Genomic DNA, 10,401 nt, shown 5'->3' with positions numbered 1-10,401 from the left:
ATGGAAAAAACCCCAGTGATTTCTTGTAAAAATATCTAATTGAATATATATATATATCTATATATATATATATATATATATATATATATATATATATATATATATATATATATATATTATATTTTTTTCTGTTTCTGTTTGAATTCCATTGTTTAGATTTTACTGTACTCACACCTACGTTTTAAAGTTAAATGCCAGCCTTACCTTGTACATGTATTGTGTGGCTAGTCATGTAGACTCCCTCTGCTGGCACATTCGTGGTATAGCTATGTATAATCTGATAACAGCATAGCTGGCTAAATTCGGCAGTAATCTCTTGTTTAATAATGGCTTTTTCTAACACTGTTTACCATTTTGTGCACTTTTTTTTCCAGGTTGTTGTTCTTGTTGCAGTTCATCAGGAAGAGAAGCACAGATCCAATTCATATTACATCCTGGTGACTTTCTAAAACAATTTAAAGCAGCCCTGCGGCCACAGTGGAGCTCACAGGATTGTGTCAGTCTAGTACACCTGGTACAGCAGACTCTGCCCCTAGTGAATGTAAAAATACCACCTTTATTCTGTGTAACATTTCTTACCTCTGTTAGAGATAGACTGTTGGAGGGGGGGGGGGACCGATACCACATTGTTTCTTGCAAGCTCTTAGACATTAGCAGTTTGTCACAATGGTACAGGTAACCCAACCCATAACCCTCACCACATGCCTTGCAAAGATGTGTCTTCTACTCTGTCCTAAGTTTGTTTCCATGTGATTCTTGTAACGGAGAAACTTAGTCATGCTGATGATCTGGACCTTTTAAGATCCAACTTGATAGCCTATTGTGATCAACCAGCTACTAGGAACTGGTTGAGCCAAATGGCCTCTTTTCGTTCATACATTTTCTAATGTTGTTAAGTTCCTAAGTAACCCTACTTGCTGTTTATAGGGAGTCAGGGCTTCACTGGAGTCAAAGTGCCAATGAAGTTCAGATAAAGATCTACACCACAGCTGAAGCAGGATGTTTGTGAGTCTCAGCAAACCATCTGCCACTAGAATTGACTTGAAAGCTATTTGAATTCAGACTCATTTCCATCTGCAGCAGATCGATTTTTGCAATCAGCCCACAACCCTGTCTGCCAGCCCACAACTCTAACTGTCTCTCCAGCTTGCACTGAAGGGGGAAATTACCTTGTGCATGTCTAATGAGAAGGACGCAAGAGGCACGTTCTAAAACCTGCAGAAAAAAACATAGCTGGAACGTGAGGGCTGTGAATATATTGTACTGTCAGGAAAATATTGGAGATGGAGGTTGGTTCAAAATAGCAATTATAGAAAAATGTGATGCATACAGGTTTATCATTGACTCTTGTGCTGTGCCCTTGTTCGAGAATAGCACAAGATGACTTTTACAGACTAGTTTCATGGTGCAGTTGGAAATGTGGCAGTAGAAATAATCTGTGCAGTTTTTAATATTGGCCACTGGATGGCAGAAGAGAACTAGTCCTGAAGATTTTCTAAATGTGGTCCCTGGTGATTTTGTGTCCTGCAGAACATTTACAGGTGGTTGATAAGGGTTTAGATAATGAAGACAGCAAGATGAACAATTGAAAAAAGAAGGCAAAGTGACAACTACTTCTAGAAGAAGAAGAAGAAGAAGAAGAAGAAGAAGAAGAAGAAGAAGTTTTAAAAAATCGCCAAAAGAATGAGTAAATTAACAGTAAACTGTACCTCTTATTTTCATTTCTGAACGTGTATCTCAACACTTTGGAGATGGACCATTTAAATGGTCTAGGATTAAAAAAAATATTAATAAAATAAATAAATACATACATAAATAAAATCTGACATTATGCCAAAAGGTTTTAGTAAAAGAACATAAAACAAATAAATGTACAATAAACTTACATACAGCTAGAACTGTTGGGTTGCATTTACTAACTGTGTAATTATATTTGTAGAGATTATATAAACTGAAAGAGCTCAACTAGCAACTGACATTATAGCAAAGTTGCTAAATCACATGTGCAGGAAATAAGCTCTACAGTGACAACTGAAGAAACAGAAGAAGAAGAAGAAGAAGAAGAAGAAGAAGAAGAAGAAGAAGAAGAAGAAGAAGAAGAAGAAGAAGAAGAAGAAGAAGAAGAAGAAATTATGAAACAATTATAAATGTAATCCATATTGATTCATTCAATACAGTCATCGACAGTATCTAAGCAATACTTCGGTGCCTTTACCTCTCCTATCAATGTTAACAATCAGTGGTCTCATTTTATTTAATTTAATTTTTATAGGGTGTACTTTTGACTCTGTTTCATTGATGCCCACTCCAATGTAATAATAGCAGGGGATCTGGATAAAGATCGTTTTGTATCTCCAAATTACTTGCAGATTTATTCATGCAATTTAAGTTAAACAAAATGGCTAAATATATCACTTAAAGTAAGTTTATTTATTACTAATATTTTATTTTCAAAAGGCAGTGCTAAGCAGCAATATGTTTAAAGCCCTCTTGGGAGAAAAATAATAATTACATTTTTTTTTTTTTACTTTTTAAATCCTTTTACTAGACTACCAAAAAACAGTTTGAAGGTCAGATGTGTATAATGCAAAGCTATTCATAAGAAGTGTTGTGTCCTGAAAAATGTCTAGGGCTACAATTGCTGGAATAAGCATTTGCATGTTTTAAATGGTTGATAAATCATTGTTTAACAAGATTTCTGTAAACTACTTACATGTACTTCAGCATAATAAATTGTGTTTGGTAATGAATGGAACTGTTAAGAGCTAGATTTAAGGTGACAAGCTTTACCTATCACTTTCATTATGTAAAGAGAATGCAAATAAAGAAAGAGGCATTGTAAACAGAAAAAAAAAAAAAAAAACCTGAATGCAATTATTTGGACACTCTGAAAGCGCTCAATATAAACTTTGCTATTAAAATTAATGTACAAATTCAGTTTCTTTCTGTAAAATGTAATTGCATTCATTTAACTTATTTATCTCTATATTATTTATAAAAACCGGAGAGGAATACAAAGAAGAAAACGATGATAAATAGAGAAAATACTCAGGAAATGGTATAAGGAAACTGCTTCCTTATTTAATTATTGTGTCAGACTGAATTACTTCTGAGATCTACAAACCAACCACCTACATACAGCATAGCACAGTGGTATGTAGCATCATAGTCAGTTATCAGCATCTGTGTTATTTAACACACACTGTGTGTTGTTCTATTGAGTAGCTGGATCAAATCTGATGTTGTTCTCATGTAATTGCTGAGTAACTGGTTAAATATTGTTCCACTTATGAACTACCAAATGCTTACCTGTATGAGGATACAACACATAAACACATAAAGGCATACAAATGTGATCACATATACTGGTACTAATAACACATCCTTTAATTAAGTTGTAATCAAAGCCAGCCAACATACTAATTAGAATAACTAAAATAACTAAATACAGGAATTTATAAAAGGAAGATGAGTACTATATATATATATATATATATATATATATATATATATATATATATATATATATATATATATATATATATATATATGTGTGTATATGTGTGTGTGTGTGTAGTGTGTGTGTGTTGTACATTGTAGATGAAAAAACTGTTTTTTTTACTGTTTTACATTACAGTAGCTGGTCTTGTTCGCTTTGTTTCTGCTGCATTTTTGTCATGTGAAATTGGAGGAAATGCTGTATAGCTGCACAATAAAGAGACTGAATAGGGATAAAATAAATAAATAAATAAACCAGCGCTGTGACGGATAAACAAATAAATTATAACATTGAAGAAATGGGCGCTTTGTATCAGGAAACTGGTGTCTGAAATCTCTTGTGACAGGGAAGTGCATTAATTTGTTACATATATAAATGGAAATTGATTTGTTCCTTTAAACAAGGACGGTAAAACGCAACTGACACTGAGTTGTATATAGTGCGTCTATATATATATAATATATATATATATATATATATATATATATATATATATATATATATATATATATTACCCTACAGTGTTTACATTTTCTGTGGTATCACTTCACTTGCAGGACACTGACTAAAGGAAATACGTTGCCTGGTTATCTTGTTGTTATGCAGGAACTAAGTGATAATTAGAGGTAGAAATACTCTTAAAAGCATATAATCAAACAACAATATTAATGATGTCTTCACTTTCAATTCAATAGTTATTCAGTAATTTTTTGTTAATTGACAATTCTGAACTGAACATCATTATAAATATAAACAATGTTTTTATTTTGTAATGTAAAATGTTGAAAAAAATTATGTCATTATAAAAAGCCTTGACAGGATACAGTCAGGAACCGTAAGCATCAGTTACCTTAAGTCCCAAGATAAACAAGTCTTTTGTAGTATAAGACATACTAGCAATTAGTCTATTAACCCTGGTGCCCTTTGAGTTGCCTTGAGATGTTGAATTCTCAAAACTCCCTTCTTTTAATGATTTAATCAATGGCAATATTTAGATTCAACACCATTTAGATCAATTTGATAATTGGGTTTGAATCCAAGCTCAACCACCTGGAGACTTGCATTGCATTCTGCATTCAATTAAAAATGACATCCACAACTTTACTCAATTAAAGGTAAAACTTGAACGATGTTGAAGCAAGAGAATTCATTAGTGCTCAAAGGTACCTCTTCTCACGAGGCTAGCTTTATAGTGTTTCAATCTCAGAAGCAGAGACGTTTGGATATGGATAGCAAATGATTTGCAATTTCTACGCACCAGTAAGTTCCAAACTCTACGCAGTCTACACAAATGAAACGACTCTGTTAGCACGTCTCTAACTACTGAAATGATCAACATGGTGTGGTAATCACAGCTTAGTGCACCAGAACCACTCTCACCTTCAGCAATAATGAGCCTCTCTGTCTGTAATTTCTCAATCAGCCTGGGACTGGTGGTCACGAAATTCCCTATCACATCCTACAAGAGAGGGATTCCCCTGGGGAAGGTTTGAAGAGCACTGGCAAGAAAGTATAAGAAGCACACAACAAAGGCACTGCCCACCTGGTGTAACTAGGTCTGTGGAGACCTCAGCCTCTAGTGTTTGAAATCTGGCATCTCTCATTTAGAAAGACTTACAAGTGCAAGATTTTTAATTGCAGGTTTAAAGCTGCAGTTTCCCCACAATCATTTTCAGTTTTATTAGTAAAATGTGATTCCTGGGTTGCTCCACTCTGACATAGTTCTGTGCGTGCAGTTCGTTAGAACCCGGATTGTGTTGGATTACCAGTTGGTTTGCATTCCCTGAAGGTAGTATCAGCTGATGGCACCCAGGCTCTTTTTGAATGAAATAACTCCTACCTGCAGTGGCTGGAGGTTAAAATATGACCTGAAACTCCACTGTAGGGCACAGAATTAATAAATCATTCAATTTCTGTATTTAAAAAGGTCAAAACAGGGTGACCTGACCTAAGACAACATACGGTACAATTATCATCCATCACAAAAATAATAAAAAATAAAATCAATAGTGTTATATTGCATATATTCAATAGTTACATCACAAACACAACAGTACCACAAATAAGCAAAAATGAATACCATAGTAAAATACAGCACGTTCTGTGATAACAGTTACAGTTATTAACAAGTTATGTAAAGCATTCTGCTGCTACAGATTCAGACTCACATCTACCAAAATGTGGAAGCAAAAAATTCAAATATTGTTTTTCCAAATGGTGTTTCTGTGAAATGCAACGTGAGCTAATAAGCCTCTTAAAACCAAACTGTGTGCATTACATTATTGCTCTTTTTTTTTCCATGTTTTTTTTTTTTTTTTTTTGCTCCAATTGAATTTGGCCAAAAGTCTTTTTGGAAGGTAACTCATTTTTTCATTCTTTCTTCTAAGCCAGTGTATTCTAATTTTAACCCACTACCACAAAGCATTAAAATGATAAATGAAAGAAACAGGCAGTTCCGATGCTTAAACCAAGTTTAAAGTTGTCTTGTCAGTTTCCTGCTGTGTTTGAATAATGGAGTCTCCTGATAAAAGTTGAAATTTATGACTCTTTTCTTACTATCAACAATGGTGACCACACACTGGTTAACGGGAACTGGCAATTAGTGTATGCAAATCAGACAGGGTGAAATAGGCAGTTCCTGTCCAGAGTTAATTTCTAGGAATGTATGTCACAAGGTTATTTGAACAAATCCATATTTCAGATCAAGCTGTCTGTGATTTTCAAAAATCACGTTCGATCTGAAAACCACAGGACCACCAGTATTGTTGTGTCTTTTTTTATGGTAATCACTCTTAATGCCCGAACAAACATAGATAATACATGCTAACAAACCATCATATATTAACTAATTATATTGATCTAGTCACATACTTACAAAAACAGAGCGCACTGTAAAAATATTGTTTCTAATTTGGTGAACAAAGGCTGCTCTCTTTTTTTTTCTTCCTGCAGTCTAATTATTCCAAGCTGTTAGAGTTTTCTATTAATCACGCTCAAATTGTAGGATTCTTCGTTGCTTTGGCTGAGGTGTGAGTTGTGGGTTGACTCCCAATTAAATCTCCCCCTTCTACCGGCAGGCAGTCACTAATGGGATTTAAATGTTTGAAAGGCTTGACTGGGACATGCGGAGTGCAGAGGGATTTTGGCAGTGATGAAATATGCTTCCACTACAACAGGCAGAGATGAGAAAGAGATATTACCACCACTACCTGAATGAGTGAAGATGGTGCTTTAACATGTTCTAGTGCTCTTTGTCATGGGGGGTCATCTTTGACAGCAGCAACAGGAATGTGACACCTTGGTCATAAGCTCCTGTGTCACAGTATTGTAGGGGGCCTGAAACATTAAAAACAGAGACACAGACCTTCTCACTCAGCAACAATATTCAAAGTTGTTTAATTGATTCATGTCTTGCACTAATCGATTACCAATGCTATTATTTTGATTATATTTACTAAAATAAATCAGAATAAACAGTCAAAACCTTTTAATATCACTTCAAAAGAACTGAGCAAAAGTGATGATTTCACTTAGCAGGAGTTCTCCAACAGCCGAGCAAAGAATTGTAACACAAGAGGAGAGTGTTGGCACAATACAATAAAGGTCATTCATGGAATTACTTTTCAATATAAAGTATATTAAAAATGTAAGAACTATGTATGCTGTATACAGTGTTCTGCATGCTGTATACAGCAACTTTCTTATGTGCAAACCTTTTAATGTTATGTTTGTATTTCTCAAAGTGATATTAAGTGTGCTGGAAATGAGTGGCATGACTGGTAAATGCGAGTGATATTAACCAGAGTGTTGTAATAAACAAAGTGATATTATCATCATTTCAACCAGAGTAATATTAAGCAGGTTTGACTGTAAGTCAGTATAATGCAAATGTAGCTTTGTTAAGACAAACATATAATTGCACTGGTTAATTTAAGTAGGATACAGTTGTTTTTTTATAATACAAGCAATAATTTCAATGTAACCCACGCTGTTTGTCAACATATCTTTTTGTATCTAGTAAAACAAAGTAAGAATTATTTTATTTTTACAAAATCAACTAGCATTCAATTAATTCAATGTCATTGATGTCTTAATTTTAGGAACTGTTTGAATATTTAACATAATTATTCAACAAAGACAAAGGTTAATGGCCATTCCATAGCTACTATAAAGGGTAATTAGCTTTAGTGACAAACAGCATAACACCAAGAACAGCATGAAAAATGAACAAATGCAGTCCCTGTTCACTAATGCTCAGTATACACTGGATTCAGCGCTGAAATTACTAATTAACACATCCATATTTACTCTGCCACATCAGTAGTCCTTGTTAATTTGCAAAAGATTTCGTTAAATTAAGCAGTATGTTATTGTGTTTTTAGCACGCCTATGTATTTACTGAGGATTTAGTGGTGTGCAAATACAAACTGAGCTAGTGGTGTTTTCCTTTGAAGTCAAATCTAATTTAACTCTTTCAAATGGATTCACTCTCAAAACCAAAAATCTGAAATTTCTAATTAGCTGGAGCAAATTAACATCAGAGGTGACCTTATAATTCCAACTTCAATCCAACTCTTTTTATAGCAGTAGTCTGCACTAAACAATTAACAAGCTGTTATGAAAATACTTTTTTTCTTCTAAAAATTTCAACTGATCAACATTGTTGCACACATAGATCGGAACTATCTCATTTACAGACATGGGGGGGGGGGGGAAGATGAAGGGGGGGGGGGGGGGGGGGGGGGACTTTACAAAGCCAGAAGTCATTAGCACACTTATTTTTTAAATTTTAATCACAGGTAAAAAAAAAAAAAACACCCACCCCGTTACTAAGCAACTGTGTTAGATAAAGAAATTCAACCATTCTTGTGGTCCCCAAAAAGAGAAAAATAGAAGTTCAAAAAGATTTCATAGGCTGTCTAAAGTTACTGTCATGAAGGGTTTCCCCACATTTTGAACATGTACGATCAATGTAAGATTTTCAGAGTTAGAAAAGGCCATGAAAAAGGTAAAAACAATCCGAACACGTTCTCTGTGAAACGAGAAACCACAACCGTGTTTTTTTATAATGGTGGGTTGGTAGCTATGGATCATGCCGCAGAACTGTCAGCAGAAATAGGTACACATTTCTAAGTACTGCCTGAATGGAACAATAACTGAGCTTCTGGAACGATGAATCCATCTCTGCCATTGCCATCAGTCCTGTTATCCCCTGTTCTACACACACTGGGGCTTTGCTATGTCCGTGGGGGATCTTTGAGTGATATAACAGAGGGTACAAAACATTCCAAAGCTATCCAGGCAGCAATACAAAATGTGGTATAAGATTATGATAAAGAAGAAAATAAGTGCCCCAAATATATACAGAAAAAAATCTGCCTGCAAATGAGACTGGCACTGTGCTTGCTCTGTATAATAACACATTATAACTTATTTTTTAACATCTGACATATAATGAAGAGGGCTTTCCTAATTTATGAGTTCTTAATGAGGAAGCAATTAAGCAAATGCATTTCCTTACTGAGACAGAGCGAAGAAACCACTTTCAGCTTAAAAAAAAAAAAAAAAAAAAAAAAAAGTGATTTTGTCTTCAACAGATAATCACCTTTTTCATCTCTCCGTACTTGACAAATGTAAAGAGGTAATGTCTGAAATGTCTAAAAACAGGATATTATCCACAATCTACCCTTTCCTTATCCGTACTTTTATATACCTCAATTGTGTAAAAACCAAAGCTGTTTCCTCTCCGCTTTGTAAATGTTACTTCTTCTTGTCTCTTGCTAATACTGACACAACTAAGGGAAACTAAAACAGAAATTCAAATTATTTTGGCAGTCTCTTGCCAAGGGTGCCTTTTAATAACCTATCATAATTTGCAGACTTCATGTAGAACATGCATAAGTCTCTATATGACAAACAACTCTTGTATTACTCGCACCTCTTATGTAGAATATTTTAACCCTAGTATACTTCACACCTTGTATACAATGCAAACCTCTGTACAACAGACAGATAGTGTAATAAAGTTTGTAAAATGGTGCGTCTTATAGTTGTAAAATTACATTATGTCAATCTTGCCAAATTGGTGGTCAAATTTGACCAGTACTTTGAACTTTTCTACAGATTCTTGAGTTTATTTTGTATATTATCTGATGCCAGTGATAGATTATCTCTGTTTCCCCTTCCTTCCACTGCTGGGGCACTATGTGGTTGGAATGAGTTCTCTTTGAGAAATCTAAGCATAAGAGGGAAAATAATATAAAAAATGTATTTTATATATAGCAGAAACATCTTACAAACATAAAAGAGTTTAAGGAACAGAAGAAAAAAACAAGCAATGATTAAAAATGTAAAAGTGGAATGAAATTAATATTTAAGGGATGAAAGATTAAAGGGGAAAAATACAAAACACAGATTGATGTCACAAAAATGTAAAATTCTTACAGGGCTTAATTATCAAGATCCTAATTATTTTATAAAGGAACAAATACTAGAGCAAACAAGGACAGAGTGTGACCTTTTAACATTGGTCAGATGTATATATTCTTCAAAAACCACATTCATGTGCATTCCCTTGTTAATTAGTAGCATTTTCCCCTGCAAGCACCATGCTGTCTTAGAAAGATTTCTTTACCAGCAAAAAAAATATTTTAAAAAATACTTTAAAATACTTTAATCAATACATTTCTATGGTCAATTAAGTTGTGTACTGTATAATTGTTTGGAGAAGGTGCTACTAATTGCAAAGCATTCATTTAGGGTGCACAGTTTCAGAACATCTGGATATACAGGGTTCGGGTTGGTGCACATTTCAAGTGGGAAACCTCAGTATCACACAATATTTTCCTATGTCTCTGGAGAAGTTAAAAAATAGGTTCTATTATGTAACTTGGGCATTACAT

Source organism: Polyodon spathula, chromosome 24 (genome assembly GCF_017654505.1).
Source record: "Polyodon spathula isolate WHYD16114869_AA chromosome 24, ASM1765450v1, whole genome shotgun sequence".
Taxonomy (NCBI): Eukaryota; Metazoa; Chordata; class Actinopteri; order Acipenseriformes; family Polyodontidae; genus Polyodon; species Polyodon spathula.
Note: the sequence above shows the minus strand (reverse complement) of the source record.